This window comes from Podarcis liolepis (genome assembly GCF_965112155.1).
Source record: "Podarcis liolepis genome assembly, chromosome: 15".
Taxonomy (NCBI): Eukaryota; Metazoa; Chordata; class Lepidosauria; order Squamata; family Lacertidae; genus Podarcis; species Podarcis liolepis.
The window spans coordinates 7,022,155-7,042,441 of record NC_139566.1 but is presented as its reverse complement, the minus strand read 5'-3'; the positions used below and the strand labels follow the sequence as shown (position 1 = coordinate 7,042,441).

At 44.0% G+C, this 20,287-nt stretch overlaps 1 long non-coding RNA gene across 1 annotated transcript; it reads left to right on the top strand.

The window, feature by feature from the left end:
* The first annotated feature begins 8,091 nt into the window (after positions 1-8,091).
* On the top strand, positions 8,092-11,828 carry LOC310694353. The gene is made up of 2 exons (XR_014519613.1): positions 8,092-8,906; positions 10,995-11,828. It is a non-coding gene; the product is annotated as an uncharacterized lncRNA (long non-coding RNA).
* The last annotated feature ends 8,459 nt before the right edge of the window (positions 11,829-20,287 follow it).

Below are 20,287 nucleotides of genomic sequence, written 5' to 3'. Positions count from 1 at the left end.
CAGCTTCGTCACGCTGGCCACGTGACCCGGAAGTGTCTGCGGACAGCGCTGGCTCCTGGCCTCTAGAGTGAGATGAGTGCACAACCCTAGAGTCTGTCAAGACTGGCCTGTATGGGCAGGGGTACCTTTACCTTACTCTTAGTGGACTAAACGGGGCTACTCTTAGTGGGACTAAAGTTGGATGCAACCCAAAGTGTCTACTTCCTGTGTCCTGGAATACTTGTCTTGTGTTCTTCCAAAGTCAGGTGTGTTTAATAACCTAACCATGATGACTTTGAGGATAGGGGAAATAAACTTGATCTGCAAAGACTTAATCTCCCCCCGCAATCTTCTTGGGCTTATTACAGAATAGCTGGGTCTCAGTACACATTCAGCATCATTTGCTATCTAGATAAGAAGTCATGGGTTGGGGAGGAACAGAAGTGGTGCTCTAGTAATTGATGTTCAAGCAGCCAAGCAAGCATCAAAGTGGCTTCAGCTTGGAACTGGTCCCACGAGTGGAAAACAAGGAAGAAAACCTGAAGTACTGAGGTGCACCAGCACAAGCACAGTTGTCCCCAGACCTGTTATGCTGTTTATCTGTTCAAAATCAACCACCAAAGCTGGGAAATGGGAGGTTGTGCTAAACAGAGTGTGTGTTGTTGTTTTTGCATAATTCCATCCATGCATTTGTAGTAGAGTGAGGCTTCTGTTCATGTGCTGTAGACTCAAGATATGGCTCCCTCCTCCTGTGGGATCCAACCTATGGTGCGTGAGGGTCCCTGAACCTATTATGGAAGGATATCTCATCCAGTCTTGTAAAGCTCAGCCCTCAAGAACAGGGAGAAAGAGGTTCAAACCTATCAGAAAGACCTGCAGATCAGTGTCACCCATGGAGAAGATGTTGACCCAGTGTGAAAAAGGCAAATTCCATGCTATGAATCATTACAAAAGGAAAACAAAACACTGATATTACCGATATTACAGATTATGATGTTACCCCGTTTGCAATGCTATGTACTGTTCTGGTTGCCTCACCTGAGACAGGATATTGTAGAGTTGAAAAGGTTCAGGAAAAGGCAACGAAAACAATCAAGGGGATGAAATTCACATATAAAGAAAAGTTGCAGTGGGGAACTTTTTAATTTAGAGGAAAAGTATATAAGAGGTGAGGGACGTGGGTGGTGCTGTGGGTTAAACCACAGAGCCTAGGGCTTGCCGATCAGAAGGTCGGCGGTTCTAATCCCCGTGACGGGGTGAGCTCCCGTTGCTCTGTCCCAGCTCCTGCCAACCTAGCAGTTCGAAAGCACGTCAAAGTGCAAGTAGATAAATAGGTACCACTCCAGCGGGAAGGTAAACGCCGTTGTCCGTGCGCTGCTCTGCTTCGCCAGAAGCGGCTTAGTCATGCTGGCCACATGACCTGGAAGCGGTACACCAGCTCCCTCGACCAATAAAGCGAGATGAGCGCCGCAACCCCAGAGTCGGTCACGACTGGACCTAATGGTCAGGGGTCCCTTTACCTTTATATAAGAGGTGACATTATAGAAGTTTATAAAATTATTCATGGCATAAAGGAGGTGGAGACCTCTCTCACATTGCTAGAAGTCAATGCAGCCGAAAGTTGGAAGATTCAGGGCAAATAAAAGAAACCCCTTTTTCATGCAGCACATAGTCACATTTTTGAACTTGTTCCCACAGGAGGCAATGATGGGTCATGAATTTGGATGGCTTTGGAAGAAGACTGGACAAATGCATGTTGAAGGAGGCTATGAATGGTTACTAACCATGATGGTTATGTTCTGCCTCCCTGGTTGGAGGCTGCAAAGCTTTTGAAAACCAATAGCTGGAAACCACAGGAGAGTGGAGATGCTCTTGTGGTTGGTTACTGCTTCCTGGTTTTCCAGAGGCATCTGGTTCAGCCACCGTGAGATCAGGGTGCTGGACTAGATGGGCCACTGGTCCGATCCTGCAGGCTCTTCTTACATTTTAATGTCAGCTGTTTTGGTGAGAGACCAGCAGATGTATTGCTGTTACGAAGCTCAGAGAACTCAGTGAAACTCCAGGTCCAGTTTCCAAGTGGGGCTTGGAAAGACCCCTGTTTGAAACCTTGGAGAGTACTTAGTGGTCAATATTCAATTTCCCAGTTCAATATTTGGCCAGTCATATAGTTCTTTATTCATGAATTCCTGGGGCAGTGCTGTGTGTGTGTGTTTGTGTGTGTGTGTGTGTGTGTGTGTGTGTGTGTGTGTCTGTGTGATTCTGTTATTGTTTCACTGCTCCAAGTGTCTAAAGTGGTTTTTAAACATTTTTGAGCAGTTTTTAATCTGCGGGGTTTCAAATTTTAGCTGTCTTGTTTTTGTTAGGTTGGGGTTGTTTTTAATGCTTTAAAAGGTAATGGTAAAGGACCCCTGAGAATTAAGTCCACTTGTGAACGACTGTGGGGTTGCGGTGCTCATCTCGCTTTACTGGGAGCCAGCGTTTGTCCGCAGACAGTTTTTCCGGGTCATGTGGCCAGCATGACTAAGTCACTTCTGGAAAAACCAGAGCAGTGCACGGAAATGCCGTTTACCTTCCCACCGGATGGTACCTATTTATCTACTTGCACTTTGAAGTGCTTTCGAACAGCTAGGTTGGCAGGAGCTGGGACTGAGCAATGGGAGCTCACCCCACTGTGGGGATTCAAACCGCTGACCTTCCAATCGGCAAGCCCTAGGCTCTGTGGTTTAGACCACAGATGATTTTAACGCTTAATCTGTCTGTAATTTTAAATTGTGTCCCCCCCTATTGGTTTGCTATTTGTTTTGTAGTTGTTATACAAAAACTAGTATTTATGGGATAGGTTCAGGACTGCCCTTGGAGTGGGTCTTAACCAACAGAATGGCTGGGGTAGGTTCTACGTGGGGGGTAGGGGTGGGGTGTTGATGTTCTGGGACACCTGATCTCAGTGATCATGGGCATGAAACTGTCATCTGAGCAGTAACGGCAGCAAGAATTTTATTGGCCCAAAAATGGAAACAAGAAGAATTACCAAAGATGGAAGAATGGAGAATGAAATTAATGGACTATGCAGAACTTGACAAATTAACAGGAAGGATCCAAAACCGGCAGGACCAGAAGTTCACCGAGGACTGGAGTAAATTTACAGATTATCTGAAAAGTAGTTGCGATGACCAGACAATGTTTGTAGGTTTGGAAGAAGCTCTGTGAAGAATCAAATATCAGAAATATTGTAAAAATGAAAAAGGAGACAGGATAGGTTATTAATATAAGGCAATATTAAATTAAGAAATGCGTCAGAAGTGAATAAGACGGAGGATTATCAGAGGAGCTGATGGAAGTCCAATAAGAGTGTATTTGTGATAAATTGTGTGATATGTTTTATAATTTTGTAGTGAAAATTGAATAAAAATATTTATATAAAAAAGAAACTGTCATCTGAGCAGATGCAATGACTCCCTCAAATGTACACTCCTTATCTGAACTCCAGAGTGAATGTGGGTTACGTTTTCCAGTTGAATGGAAGCTGTTTTAGGGAAAACACAACAACTAACAGCAGTATAGTGGTACCTTGGGTTACATACGCTTCAGGTTACATACGCTTCGGGTTACAGACTCCGCTAACCCAGAAATAGTACCTCGGGTTAAGAACTTTGCTTCAGGATGAGAACAGAAATCAGGTGGCGGCAGTGCGGCAGCAGCAGGAGGTCCCATTAGCTAAAGTGGTGTCTCAGGTTAAGAACAGTTTCAGGTTAAGAACGGACCTCCAGAACGAATTAAGTATGTAACCAGAGGTACCACTGTATAGCTTAAAAAAAAACCTACAGGGGGTTGGGCTGTGTCTAATTTCATGTGTACACAGCTTAAAACCTCACAGGAGCAGCACACTGGAGCAGGAGTAAATGTTAAAGTGTAAACAAGCTAACTATTTGAGGAAATTAATTTGATGCATGGATGAGTGGATGGGGAAAGCCCCACAAAAATGCAATTATAAGTGACCTATCTCCCAAGGATTTAGTCAAGCGGCGTTTTACAATCATGTATGTAAGTGATTTCTTCACAACTTCCTGAGGCAAGGAGTACCTTGGAGGAATGGTGTGTTGCGAAGAGAGGAAAACATTCCAGAGCACTGTCACACTCAGTCCGGGATCTTTTCCCTGTCAGTGGATGATAATTATGTTTTCATAACAGCCTTGTTTCAATCTCAGCTGGTTTCACTTGGAGGTACTCAGCCAATTGGAATCTGGAAGGTACCAGCAAGGGTTCTAAGTGGTTCATGTGTTGGTGGTCCAATCCAAGAATAACCAGTGTGAAACTATTGAAGGATGCCAAATCTACATGTTCTTATGTTCTGGATCTTTATCTCTTTGTCTTTCACTTTCATCTCTCTCTGAGAACATCTTCCAGCCTTGCGTCAGGAAACTGGAACAACCTTCCAAACTGGAACAACCTCCTGAGGTTACTGTGAGGACAAATTGTGCAGAATGTGCTTTGCATATTCAATTTATTATTGTCGTTCCTTTTTCTCTTATCATTTAATGCCTTGCTGATGTCCTCATCCAGGCAGTATCGAAATTGTTTGGCCTATTTTATCCTTACAGCAACCCTGTCAAATAGGTTAGGCTGAGAGACAGTGACGGACCTAAAGTCACCCAGTGAACATCACGGCTGCATGAACCCTTGTCTCCTAGGTACTAGTCCAACACTCAAACCACTTCACCACCTCTGGCTCTCATTCTATGTCTTCCACTGACTTAAATCCATTGGGAAATGCCTCTATAAAAACATCAGTGTTTCAATCACCTCAGTACCACTTCATGTCTGAGTGGGAAATTGAGCCCTGGCCTCTCCCAGGTCTTAGTCCAACCCTCCAACAACTACACCAGCTCTCACTTACCCAGTAAGACACATGGATGGTTGGATATGTGAATATTTATTTCGCCAGTCCAAAACTAGACGCTCACATGCCTCCACAAGTAATGACCTAGATGCATGTGCAAACTTCAAAGCCTTGTGAATAATACCTCGATCATCCACTTTAAAACTTGTTCAGAGGCTCTCCCATTCTATTCTCACAGCAACGTGAGGTGGGTGAAGCTGCAGAGAAGTGTCTGATTGGTTCGTGTTCACCTTGTGAGGTTATATAGATGGCTGGAGAGTTGAACATAGCCACAATTGACAGTTTCAGAACCGATGTGCATAACACACAGAGAACAGCTTAGCACACTCATATGCATGACAACGCACCTCACAGACACGGCAATAATATAATTATTACAATTATAAATGAATTGGCTAATGTTATAAATGTAATACAATTATAATGGGATATGGACGTTGCTGTATTTCTCCGTTTCCAATTACTGGATGTCCGATCACTGGAAGGTATTAATTGATTGCAGTAGGAAGCATGACCCCCTTCATGGATCGCTGCCTTGCTGTGGCGAAGGGGCTTGAATAACTCAGAGAAGCTGTGAGCTATGCCGTGCAGGGCCACCCAAGATGGATCCATAGAGCCAAAAACATGGGGTGTATTTATTTCTCTGGCGATAACAGGGGCATGTTCTCCATGATGTTGTGGTCATAAGAACTATAAGAAGAGCCTGCTGCCTCAATACAATGGCCCACCTAGTCCAATATCCTGGACGGATAATGAATAAAGGTGAAATATAGTAGGTACAAATGCAGACAATTCCAACAAGAAAGAAAAGTGGGAGACATTTAAAGAAATGACTGTGGATGCATAAGCAGATTACAAATGAGCTGAGATTTAAGAAGGGCATGTATAAGAAATGGGGGAAAGAGGAAATCATGAAGGAAGAGTATACAGTGGTACCTTGGGTTACATACGCTTCAGGTTACAGACTCTGCTAACCCAGAAATAGTACCTCGGGTTAAGAACCTTGCTTCATGATGAGAACAGAAATTGTGCTCCGGCGGCGCGGCAGCAGCGGGAGGCCCCATTAGCTAAAGTGGTGCTTCAGGTTAAGAACAGTTTCAGGTTAAGAACGGACCTCCGGAACGAATTAAGTACTTAACCCGAGGTACCACTGTACATGATTAGCCAACAGTTGTAGAGAGAAGGCCAGGTGGGCCAAGGCTCAGAATAAGCTCAGGCTTGCAAGAGAGGTTAAACATAATAAAAGGGCGTCTTCAGCCAAGTTCGAAGCAAGAGGGAAAACAAGAAGAAGACAGAGAAATCCTAGTGGGTGACAGAAAGAAGATGGAAAGCGGAACTGATCCAGTGGGGCTCTTCTTGTGTTCCTGGGTTTTGTAAAACATACAGCCTCTAGAATGTTGGGAAACCAGAGTATAAATGTTAAATAAATATAGATCACCCTTCATCAGTGATGGAAAGTTAAATCAACAACTGAGGTGTCATTCCAACAGCACACCAATCATATCATATTTGCAAATGACACATCTGGGGATGTGACAGGAGATTAGGAGGCTTCCTGATGGGGCAGCTTCATGAATCACCACAATATTAATATGGAGAAAGAGATCCCAACAACATCCTCTTTATGTGACAATGCTAAGAGTGCCCTCGGGGCTGTATTGTACTGAAAATATCTCACAGCCCCCACCAAATCGTTGGTGTGTCAGTCTCAAGGTGGCAAAGGGAGTCTAGCCGACACACCCTGGAAGAAGAACCAGTTGCTCTTCTGAGGTGTCACTAGAGGGCAACTGTGCCTTCTAGTGTAGAGAATGAGATGGGAGAGGCTGTCTCTTTGGGAAAGGAGCAGAAAGTGAAGGAAATCTGGGTCCTACTTCAAGGATATGTAATAAAGCACTAGTTTTCAACTGCTGGACCAGGATCCACTAGTGAGTCAATTAGAAAAGGAGCACAACCGCCAAGCAAATATATGGTAAAAAGATTAAGAATTGGGATCTCAAATGTATGTGTGCTAAAAGAGGGCTCTGAAAAGACTGAAGATGCCTGCAAGTTACTGAACTGTGCTGGTGGGGAAATTGTATGACTCCTTAATCATCATCATCATCATCATCATCATCATCTATAAACTAGATGTAGGGGAGAGGAATCCTAGCTTAGTGTTCTACGTCACATACTGAGTTTTGCCTGAGTGACCCACCCACCCCCCATCAAAAAACCAACTGCTTAATTCCAAGTCTAATCCAGAAACCATTGTTCTTCAACAATACTTATCCTTCAATACCAGGGCTGGAGAACCTGCAACCTGTGGACCTAATGAGTCCCTCCTCATCTGGAAGCTGCCCTGAAAACTAGGGCTCATGGGAATTGGAGTAGAGGAACATTTGGAGGTTTCCTATCTGTGGCCTAGAACTTCATCTCTTGTCACCACCACCTGCCACGCTCATCACACTACTAGAACTCAATAGGGTCATCAAAAGAAGTTAAATAGTGGGAGTCTGAGGACAGACAAAAGGAAGCTCTTGTTCACAGTGCTCATTCATAAATTTAGTGCCACAGGAAATAGTGGTGGCTGCCAATTTGAATGGCTTTTAAAAGGGCTTAGAGAAACATGTTTGTCAGATTTGGCCACTGACAATTTAAGGGTCCTTGTAATTGAGGTTTGTTAACATTTCTTAATGCTTTAAAGCATTTAAATGAGAGGTGGCCTTTCCTTTTTGGAATCATTTGAAGCAAGAAGAGCCTACTGGATCAAACCAGTTGCCCAGCTCTGTTGGCTAGAGCTTGGTGATCATAATTCCAAGGTTGCAAGTTCGCTCACTGTATGGGACAGCTGCACATTCCTGCATTGCAAGGGATTGGGGCTAGGTGATCTTCAGGGTCCCTTCCAACTTTACAATTCTATGATTCCATGGTCTAGTCCAGCTTCCTGTTCTCACAGCGGCCAACCACATGAATCTGGGAAGTCCACAAGCAAGAGCTGAGAACAACAGCACCCTCCTCTGATGGTGGAGGTAGAACAGGTTAGTAGCAATTGGGAGCCTTATCCTACAAGTACAAGCATGGTGTAGTGGTTAGGCTTTCAGACTAGGACCTAAGGAACCAGTGTTCAAATCCCCACTTAGCTCATTGGGCTACCTTGGGCCAGTCACTATCTGTCAGCCTAACCTACCTTGTGGGGTTGTTGTGGGGATTAAATTAGGAGGTGGAGAACCATGTGCTCCACTTTGAGCTCCTCAGGGAAGGTGGGATATAAATGCAATAAATAAAGAATAAAGAACATGAATGTTTTCAGTGTCACATTCAACAGACCTCTGGGTATAGGGCAGTATATAAATTCACTAGACAGCCATTAGCAGCAAGAAAACTCTTTCAGAGTGAGTTACCAATGGTTTTGTTGAATGACAGGTGATAGAAGCAGGGTTATTATTATTATTATTATTATTATGGAAGCAATCTTGGGATAAGAAGGAATCAGATTTTTGTGACAGTTAACAATTGTCATTTGCATCACATTTTCACATATCTTGCTGCCATTCACACACCACAACCATATGTGGAACAAGCAAGTAGAAATGTAGACATGCATTGTCTGTAAAGATTTGCAATCCAAGCCCTGATTCATTTACATTTCTTTATTTCAGCTCTTATCTCTGCCTGTACTTTTTTAATAAACTGTGCTGCGGAGATGCTTTGAAGATTACTGTGCTCTATTGACTATAAAGTTCTTTGATATCTACTGGTATTGCTTTGAAACCGAGAAGTTTGCATTAAATCTGTATGGGGTGTGACCAGAATGCTACATTACACAGGGCTTGGATGATCAAGTAATAATTTCAAATGAGAAGGGAAAATAATTACAGCAGTTTGAGAAGTTACACGTAGCATCTTCTGGTTGCCTGGATAATTAAGAGTTGTAGAACAAAGAGGCTGCTTCAAAGCCCCCTGAGGGTGCATTAGGAACGTATATAAGAGTGTCAACTATGATTTTCACAAAAAAACTCTTCCTCTCAACTTCATCTACTCCTTGAAGTCGGTAAGTGCAATTTGACTTGATTTATTGACAAAAGATTTTAAAATGTTGCTTTGCTGTCTGAACACCTTGGGTGGGGAGTGGATTATGAAGACAATGACCCTGAGATGTAGGATTGAATTGTACTGAAAATGGGTTGGCTTGCTCAAAAGTCCTCCTTCAGGTCTCGCCCACAGAGTAATCTTCATGTTACGTTGCAACAAACTCAACTATCAACCCATGGCTGTGTGGAAACCTTACCAGAGAAACTTTTGCTTGTCTCATCAATATTCTCATTCTGAAAATAAAATAAAATCCTCAGTGTTTCATTTGAGGGTGGAAAAGAGGAGAGGGCTCCTGAACCTTTTCGTGTTGAAGAGGGAGTTTCAGTGAGAAGCTACACCTTATTCTAGTCCACCATCAAAGGTAAAGAAGCCCTGTCTTCTAGCCACCCTAGGAGGAAACTTCCTAATTGCCTAGAATTTTGCTTTAGGGGGAAATGGAGTGTGAATTCTTAGATGACTGTAGAAAATAAAAATGAAGAAATAAATGAGTCCTCCAATTTCACACCATGATCTGAAGCCAAAAGGAGGGAGACCCATAGATCCCCATGGTGTGATCTGAACTGAAAAGATCACTAATGATCTTCATACCTGCTTCCTGTGTACTTTTATTCATTTGAAAGCATTTCTAAGCAATGTAATGTTTCAAAAAAATTCTAAGTGGTGTACATCATGTCAAGTAAAACAAAAATGCATTATGAAAACAGTAAAGAAGAAAGTATAACAGTATTTAAAAGAAAATGAAACAGACTTGGGGGATTCAAGCAGATAACAAGCAGTCTAATTTTATGGGTCAGAGTCACTGGTACCCAAAGTTTGCTGTTTGTAGCCAATGTCCACTGCAATATAAACATAAAACACATATGTGTAAAACACAGAAAAAAAGAAAAGCATAGGTCCAATAAGAGAGGGCTAAATGCAGGTAAACAGGACTTACAGAAATGTTCCCTTACTGACACTGGGAAATCTATTATGGATCAGAGGGAAGAATATTCCAAAGTGAAGGGCCAACTGTTGAAAATCCCAATTTTGGGGTCGCTGCCATTTGATATTCTGCAGGATGTACTGCCCCCAGTTGAATTTCCACAGCTGATCTAAATTGTCCTATAGGTCTGTACAGGGGCAGGAGATCTTGCAGATACTTAGGGTGCACAACACAATCCCATTCCCATATATGGAGAAGTGGGTCCAATTCAAGTCATTGGGACTTACTCCATGGCAAGTGTGTCTTGAAGCTAAAAGGAAGTCCTACTGAACTCAGTAGGAATACCCTGCCAAGGAGCCTTGTCAAACTCAGTGGGACTAATACCTGAGTAGACACTTATAGGGTTACACAATGCATTTAAGAAAAAATGTACCTCACATGTTTGGAACCGTAACCAGAAATTTTACAGTGATAGGGGAGCTCCTAAGGAAATCATTGCAAAATAGCTTGAACATAAACTGTAGAAACTTGACGTGTTTAAGATGCTTTAATTGCATTTCTACAATTGCAATTATAATGAGTAATAGTGGAGACTCCTGCTTGTCTGCTTCACCATATATTCACAGAAGGGTTTTGTGTTGGTTGGACCAGAATGACAGGGTCTTCAGGGAAGGGCAGCAGTAGAGCTATAGTTTGCTGTGGGTTTGGGGAGTTGTTAGGTGACCTCTATATTCCCCTCACAGAGCTACAATATCCAAAATTCCCCGGGAAGAGGGATTGTTTGCTAAAAGACTCTAGGAGTGGTTAACTCTCTGAGAGTAGTAGGAGCCACCAAACAACCTTCAGCACCCTTATTCAACTAAAACTCCCAAAATCCTTTTGGGGGAAGCCACAATTGTTTTTAAAGCATCGTTATTGTGCTTTGAATGCATTGTGTAAGTGTGACCTACATTAGATGCAACCCAGACCTATGTTAGATACAACTGATTTTATTATTTGATTGTATATATCTATTGACGTAACCTGCCGTGAGATCAATGGACAAGGGCGGAATATAAAATATATTCAAAAATGAATTAAGCACCACCCAAATTAATTCTGTTGACTTTCTCCCTTCTATTACAGACCCACCTCCCCATTTAGAAAGATGATGCTCTATAGGCAATCAAGCTGCTATCAGCCTTGTTATCAACCATGCTACCAACCTTGTGGCTATGGCGGTGGCACTGGCTATTCCAGTGGCACAAGCTGTGGCTATGGTTACAGTTCTGGCTGCGGTGGTTATGGTTCCGGTGGCTATGGCTATGGCCCAGCTTGCATGCCACCGTGCAGTTACGGTTACCGGTACAGTCGCAGAGGGGGCTGCTATGACCCCAGTGCCTACAGGTTGGGGTACGGAGCTCGGCTCAACTCTCCTTCAAGAAGATATGGCGGAAGCTATCGAGGAAGCTGTGGTGGAAGTTATGGAGGAGGTTATGGAGGATGCTATGGAGGAGGCTATGGAGGAGGCTATGGAGGAGGCTATGGCGGAAGTTGCGGATGGCCCTGCTAATCCCAGCAAGAGCACCCATGGGATCAAAGGCGGAGCAGCAAATCCAGGGCTAAACATGATTTCAGAAAGGCTGAGGACGAACAAACCCCTTCCATTGGTTTCGTGAGTGGTTTGGGAACTCAGCACTTCTGAAACACTGAGCCAGGACTCTCTTCCCCCCATGTTGAGGGAACAAAACCTGACAGCCATCATTTTCACCCAGTGACAATTGCATCTTTTTCAAGACTCGATGTGAAACTGACCCCTTTGCCTTTTTGACTTGTGACTCTACCTGGAGGGGTGGGCAAAAAGCTGGTTGAAGGAAAAGGAAAGATGGGGCTGAAAGTTTGCCTGTGTGGAATGATGAAGACTTCTCTCACTGTCACACTTTCCTGTGCCATTCAATAAAACTCAAACTTAACAGCAAATTAGTAAAAACGCTTTTTACTGTTTGTGTATACTTGATGTATGGGTCCTCATTTTGACACAGGACAGGGATTGTGGAAGTGCTTTTTTAAGCGAGGAGGACTCAAAATGATCATCATATGGTGACTGTTGCTCATTTTCCAGAAACACATTTACCTATGCCATAGGATCGGTAACTTATCAGGACAGCCAGGAATGCTTCTGTTCAGGGTTCAAACCCAAGAGGTGGATGTCCTCTTCCATGAAACTCTCATTTTTTATTTATTTATAAGGGATTGTCGCCCAACTAAGTCCTACCCAAAGTAGACCCACTGAAGTTAATAAAGGTAAAGGGACCCCTGATTAGGTCCAGTCGTGGCCGACTCTGGAGTTGCGGCGCTCATCTCGCTTTCTTGGCTGAGGGAGCCAGCGTACAGCTTCTGGGTCATGTGGCCAGCATGACTAAGCCGCTTCTAGTGAACCAGAGCAGCACACGGAAACGCTGTTTACCTTCCCGCTGGAGTGGTACCTATTTATCTACTTGCACTTTGACGTGCTTTCGAACTGCTAGGTGGGCAGGAGCAGGGACTGAGCAACAGGAGCTCACCCCGTCGTGGGGATTCGAACCGCCGACCTTCTGATCAGCAAGTCCTAGGCTCTGTGTTTTAACTCACAGCGCCACCCGCATCCCTTTTACTGAAATTAATAGGCATGACTAATTTAGGTTCATTCATTCCAATGAGTAGACATTCTACCGGGGTAGAACTTAGTTGGATGCAACCCAAGATTTCTTACCTGACCTTCACCACAATGTCCCCAGGAAGCTGCCTTGTTCCATCAACACTGACTGGCAATAGCTCTCTGGGGTTTGTGGCAGGGAATATTTCCCAGCCCTTCTTGAAAGACACCAGAGATTGAACCTGGGGTCTTCTCTTTGCAAAGCAGATGCTCTGTTTCTGAGCTATGGACCTTCTCCAGGGTGAGTTCCAATAATATAATTGACAATTATAAAAATGAATTTAAACAATTATATAAGACACGTGAATGGAACAAAACAGCAACCGTATGCTAGATGTAGTCAAATGCCCATCTAGTCTACCATCCTGTTTCCCAAAGTAGTCAATGAGATGCACACAAGCAGGGTATTAACACAAAAAAACTCTCACCCCCTTCTTCACCCTGAAGAGAATATATATATATAGCCTTCTTGGCTAACCATGGTCATTTGATAGCTTTATCCTCCTTGGTGTTGTTTATCCAAAAATCTGAAAGGGTGGGCTTCCACTATAAAACTGATATACAATTTGTTGGGAAAGAGAGGAAGTTGCTGTTGTCCTCAGGATCTTCTTCCAGTCTTCTCACTGGGGCTTCAGGTTGGCCAGTGTGTGAACAAGATGCTGGAATGGATGGGCCATTGCTCTGATCCAGTAGGGTTCTTCTTATGTTCTTAAGGCAGCCTTCATCAAACTGGTGCTCTCCAGATATTTAGCTTTGTGAGGCTGGATGTTGGTTCCTTTACGTCTAAGTTTGTATAAATTTATACATGGCATGGATAAAGGCCCACACACAAAATATTTTTTTTTTAAAAAAAAATTATTCAGTTTTCTTTTTCATTCATTACATACATCTCATATCCATAATATTTACTATGCATTCCTTCCTTCCTCCCTCCCCTCCTGGGCTTCCCCCAACTTCCCGCTTCTGGTTTATTTCTCTTGAAAGACCTACATTGGCTCCCAGTACGTTTCCGAGCACAATTCAAAGTGTTGGTGCTGACCTTTAAAGCCCTAAACGGCCTCGGTCCAGTATACCTGAAGGAGCGTCTCCACCCCCATCATTCTGCCCGGACGCTGAGGTCCAGCGCCGAGCGCCTTCTGGCGGCTCCCTCGCAGTGAGAAGCGAAGCTACAGGGAACCAGGCAGAGGGCCTTCTCGGTAGTGGCGCCCGCCCTGTGGAACACCCTCCCATCAGATGTCAAAGAGATAAACATTCAGAAGACATCTTAAGGCAGCCCTGTTCAGGGAAGTTTTTAACGTGTGATATTTTATTGTATTTTTGGTTTCTATGGAAGCTGCCCAGAGTGGCTGGGGAGGCCCAGCCAGATGGGCGGGGTATAAATAATAAATTATTATTATTATTATTATTATTATTATTATTATTTCACCCACCTTGCTACCTCCTAAAAGAAAAAGTACTAATAACATATTTATACAACAATATCAAACCTAAAAACATAAAAATAACGATGAATACACCATATTATTTCTCTATCTTCTACACATTTTCTAATACTAACAATAGTAGATAGGTAGCCATGTTGGTCTGCCATAGTCAAAATAAATAAAAATTCCTTCCAGTAGCACCTTAAAGACCAACTAAGTTAGTTCTTGGTATGAGCTTTCGTGTATCTGAAGAAGTGTGCATGCACACGAAAGCTCATACCAAGAACTAACTTAGTTGGTCTTTAAGGTGCTACTGGAAGGAATTCTTTTTATAATACTAACAATGTGGATGTTTATTTAAATCCTGTCATCAAGTCTATAGACTTTCTTTGTTTCTGCAAATATAATATAAATGGTTCCCATTCTTTTTCAAAGTCACGGTTGTCTTTTTCTCGTAGTCTGTGTGTCATTTTTGCCAGTTCTGCATAGTTCATCAACTTCCCTTTCCATTGTTCTTTAGTTGATGTTTCTCCAGTCTTCCAATTTTGTGCAATCAATATTCTCGCAGCTGTAGTGGCATACATAAATAAGAGTCCTCTTTTCCCACACAAAAGAATTTTTATTCCTCCCTGAATTGCGGTCACTGGGAATCACAAGTGGGAGGACTCAGTGCTCAAGTTCTGCTTTTGGACTGACCATTAGGTATCTGGTTGCCCATTGTGAAGCCTCTGGCCTGACCCAGCAGCAGGGCTGTTCTTACCTAGATGACATTTGAGGTGGTCTCCGACTCATCATGATTCTATGATCAAGCAATTTAGTTAGATTTGTGGAACCCGCTCATCAATATTGTCATCTCGGTGGGGTGTTAAATGCTCTGTAACTGAGAGGAAAGCAACAAAAGGAAAAGTTGAGGGCATGATGGAAAACAAGATTTTGTTTTTGTTTTAATTTTAGAGGAAGGAAGCTCGGGTAACCTACTACCCAAACAAATCTGTTATTATATGTGTGTACGTGCGGCGCATGCACGTGCACACACACACACACACACACACATTGTGGCTAATGTCTACCCATTGGAAGTCAGCCCCTTCCAATAAAGCCTCCTATTGTATTTATAATATATGTTTGTGCTGTAAAAGCCAAAGGCAAAAGCTATCCATCTTCATCTTGAAAGGCAACAACTAATTTGTTTAGTATGCTCCCGGATCTGCCCCAGCACGTTGGTGCTGTTCCTACAGCCCCTGGGGCAAAGACACTCATGTTTACTTCAAAGTTCAGCATTATTCATTTGAATGCATATTTTACAGAAGCACAAGAACACGGGGTAGAGGCAATTATTCTACTCTTGTTCTCTCTCTTTTTCCATTTGCCCATTATATCCTCAGTGTCCTTGACTTCATCTACCTATTATTGTCCTCATTGCCGTCTGGCTCATTGTGGCCTTTATTCCCTTCTCACTTTGGTTTCGTAATATTTAAGAGTGTCTGCCAAACATATTGCTCTGCTTTCCTTCGGTCCACATCAGTGAGGCCTGAATGTGGGGTCTTCAGCCAACAAGCACATGCCCAACTTGGGGGGATAGGAAGGAGGACTCTAGGACCCTGTCAGAACCCTCACTCCTTCTCAAAGCCAGGCACCCTTCTTGGCTGCATGCCTCCTGAGACCACACCACTCCCACTGTCCTAAATCTGCCTCTGCCAGGACCTCCAAACACACTGCCTAGGCTTCCCCTTGAGGGAGGTCACCAGCACTGCTAATACAACTTCATCCCTGGAGGCACATTCCATTGTCTCAAGACAGATAAAAGGTAAAGGGTAAAGGGATCCCTGACCATTAGGTCCAGTTGTGGCCGACTGGGGTTGCGGCGCTCATCTCGCTTTATTGGCCGAGGGAGCCAGCATACAGTCATGTGGCCAGCATGACTAAGCCGCTTCTGGTGAACCAGAGCAGCACATGGAAACGCCGTTTACCTTCCCTCCAGATCTATTTATCTACATGCATTTTGACATGCTTTTGAACTGCTAGGTTGGCAGGAGCAGGGACCGAGCAACCGGAGCTCACCCTGCCGCGGGGATTTGAACCGCCGACCTTCTGATCAGCAGGCCCTAGGCTCTGTGGTTTAACCCACATTGCCACCCACGTCCCTTTAATCTATCTCAAGACAGATAGATGCCAACAATAAAAAATAAAATAAAATGCCAGAGGTAGCATCATGGGGTCATTTGTGGGGGAAGACTGCCTTTGGGGAGGGCAAGGCAGCCAGAACTTCACTGAGGGAGGAAGGCAAGTCCACCAAGCTCCAACCGAAGAACTTTATGGCAGGAGCTGCCCTGTCCTTTTGGCCTGGGCATTGTCACCAGCTGTGACCTGTGAAGAAGAGTGTCTTAGGGCAAGGCAGCCAAAGCCACTACCAGCACAGACTTGAGTTTAAAAACTGTAAATTTAAGCATGCATTCAATGGATTGCTTTTCACTCCTCAATCCTCTTCTTATGTTAGATTGCAAGCCTGGGGGCAGGGACGATGTCTCGGAACTAATTTTTGCAAGGCACTTTGTAAGACCTTTTTGGAGTAAAGAGGAATGAATGCCATAAAGAAATAAATCAAATGGTTCAACGTGTCCAATGGGATTAAGCCCAAGTGTGAGCAAATGTCGGGATGTGAGGGAAGAGTTAATTTACTTACCTATTTAGTCCATAAAATTTATACAAACACACAAACGAAACCCTCAAAGTGGCTGTCCTCAAAGAGCGAGGGTGGAAGAGAAGGGAAGGGAGGTTAACAGCAATGGAATGATATAAGAGGTGCTGAAATATGCTTTAGAGGAAATCTGGTGAGAACGTTGGCACCTCCTTCCCTTCTCTCTTCACTGATCTAATGAAAACAAAGGTTTAGCCTCCCCTAACATTCTGCAGATGTTTTGCCCAAAGGAGGAACACCCAAACTAGCTTTTCAAATCTCCCTTAAGGTGACATTTCAGTGCCAAATGTAATCCCAGTTCTTGTCTGGGAGGTGTAATAGCGTGTTTCTTGTTTTTAAGTGTATAACCCCTATATAAATAGGTATGGGTAAATGTGTCAGTTCCAGTTTTGCTCCATTGTTCACCCCACCTTAATTACAGTTTGCCCCAAATTCAACATAAATTTGCATTAAAAAAAAATCCACATGGAAGTCATGCGAATTCGGGCCTGCATGCCAATACTGGCTGGGTTCATAATAAAAAGGAGGTGGAGCAATATATATGATTTTTCTTCCTTTCATAAAAAGGCTGGTTTGTTCATACACCTCTCTCACTAGCCTTCATGCATGCAAGCAAGACAGTGTTCAAGGACAATTCCAGCCAGGCAAAAGAACTAATGGAAGGTGTGAAGCAGGGTCAATATAGAGTGTGGCCTGGATAGAGAGGGTGTAGTCTGGGGAGAGTTTTGAGGGCAAGATTGAGAGGCTTAGAGGGCCACATTTACACAACCCTGAGGCAGTGGTGGTCACCAACTTGGGTAGTTTTAAACAGTGGCGTAGCGTGGGGGGTGCAGGGGGGGCCGGCCGCACCAGGCGCAACATCTGGGGGTTAGGGTTAGGGGCGCAAATCCACGGGTTAGGGTGCGCAAATCTACGGGTTAGGGGGCACAAATTACTTGCCTTGCCCCGGGTGCTGACAACCCATGCTACGCCACTGGTTTTAAAAGAGTATTAGACAAAATTCATAGATGATTCATAGACTATCAGTGGCTACCAACCACCATGATTATGTTCACCAATGACGCTGTTGGGATGTCAGAGGTTGTGCTGAAAAGGGCTGCACTGAGGAAGAATGGTGGGAGTCACCCCCTCCCCCTCCTCCTAATCCTGAATCTTTTCAGAAACAGGAAGATAGTATAGATTTGGAACAGTGGTTTGCAGAGGGGCAAATTTCAGAAGTCAGAAGCTGGGAAATACTGGATGGGGAACAGCTAGGGGAAGAAACACTGGAAGAGAGAGGGTTAACAGATTCACAGTCTCTGGACAGCATTCCTCCGCTCAGCCCAAGGTCAAGAAGAGCTCAGAAAGTGTCAGAATAGAAAACACAGAGGCTCCAAGCTAAAATTACAAGAAGTAGGAGTGACATATATTAATAGGGACGGGGGGGGAGTGAAATGAATTGGGAGCACCACCATTCTGCTTAGATCAGGGGTCAGCAATCTAAGGCCCAGGGGCCACAAGCAGCCCATGGGGGTGTTTAACCGGCCCATAGACCCCCGCCACCCGCTCGAAGACCCCCGCTGCCCGCTTGGTCGGCTCCCATGCGCTGGGCTAAACCGATGCGGAGCAGAGCAGGGACAGCTTTCCATGACGCTTGCCGGCTTCCCATTGACTGCAGGAAGCTCCTGCAGCCAATGGGAAGATGCGCATGCCTCCTCCGTGCCAGAAGGAGCGTCAGAAATAGCGTTTGCACATGCATGTGCATGCATGGGCGTGTGTGCAAGTGGACTCCTGCCCAGTGCAGCGTCTGCGGGACCATGAACCAGCCCAAGCCACAAAAACTTTGCTGACCCCTGTGTTAGATGCTTTCTTTTTTCCTTCGCAGTGTTTATAAAGAAACTAGCTGGTAAGAATTCCCTTTAATTTGATCTGCTCATTTACAGCCACGGAGGACGAAGCCGATTCTCCAAAGACTGACATGGAGGCCGTGTGCCTCTGAATGTCAGTTTCTGGGAATCACAAGTGGGCTGTTGCACTCAGATCCCGCTTTCAGACTTTCCAGAAGGATCTGGTTGGTGATTGTAAGAACAGGATGCTGGAGGTTGTGAAGCAAGGCTGGATAGGGGTGCAACCAGGCCAGAGGGAAGGTATGTGGTCTGGTCCAAAGGGTTAGATGAAAAGGGAACATTCAGCCAAGGTTCCTGGGGTCCCCCACCCTGGTGATAAAAGATGAACACAGGTAAATGCTTCACTGCATACTTTAATGATAATAAGAAAGTGAGGAAAGAACTATTCATTACAAAGCAGAAGACATAATATCAAGGATACTTAAGAACATGATGTGTCATGATGGATGAGATCAAAAATATTATGAGCTTATCCAATCCATCACCCTGTTTCCTACAGGCTCACCATGTTCCCCAGAGAAATACACAAGGGTTGTGTGGAAAAGGAGAATACACTCCCTTGTGGTTAGTCTCCAGGAACATCTATTAATCAGAGATATGATGGGTTGCACACAACTAATTCCTACTCATAGTAGGTGGATTGATTTTGATGCTCATGCTCATTTATTTCAATGGGTCCACTCTTAGGTAGGAGTAAACTGAATGCAGCCCATAGTCTCTGAACATAGAGGTGCAATTCTTAGCTATTCTGTTGAACAGCTGTGGCTAGATCTCTCCTCCATGGATTGATCTAGATGTGCCCAAAATGCCATCTAATCTTGAATGGCCATTTCCTGACCTCTGGAATCCTTCCTTCCTTCTCACTCACATACTGGCCTACCTAACATGCACAACCACCCTACCTAACTAACATGCAAAGGTCCCTTTTGTGTCCTAGAAATCATTTTCTTTCCAACAGTAGCCACTTGTCTGGATCATGTTGAGGGCTTCTTCTGACACCCCACCCTTTGTTCCATGATGAACAATCTCAACAAGCAAAAACGGGAGGATTTCTTTCCCTCTTAGCAATACATATCTTCCTCATACCACCATTCACTGGCCTAAACCACATTCTAGCTACGCGGTTTAGGCCAGATGGCATATATGCAAATTGTTCTGGCCATTGTAGGATGTGCCTTCACCAGAAATTCCTGTGATAAACTCACACCGGCTAAAGATCTACACATTACTGGCTGGATGTGGAGCAACCACAAAAGCTGCCATGATCCTGCTACTCAATATAATGTGCAAAATAGCCCTAAGCTGGTGGCCATCCCAGAAATGGGTTTGAGAAGCAGTGGTTTTCATGGTTCCTATCTTGGGGAGAACACTTTCAAATAGTTTTGGAGGAGCAGGTATGAGTGGTTTGAAAACCATTTGTCACCCCCTTTTAAATTTGCTTTGTCTTTTGTTTTGGGACAGTGGAGACAGCAACAAGAACATTCTTCTAAATGGTGAGCTGTAATTATATTTTCACTGTTCCAGCAGAGTGCTTGGAGTGAACTAATTCTGATTTAACCAATTCATTGAAACTAATTCAAAGAAAATCTCTGAATTACACACTGTGTGCGTGTGTGTCCATTGCATTTGTATTTTATAACTACATGAAAAGTGATGCTTCTGTTTCAGCGCAAATGTCATAGTTGTTGGAGGGGGGAAAATAAAACAATTGTTCACATCACATTGTTCATTCCACA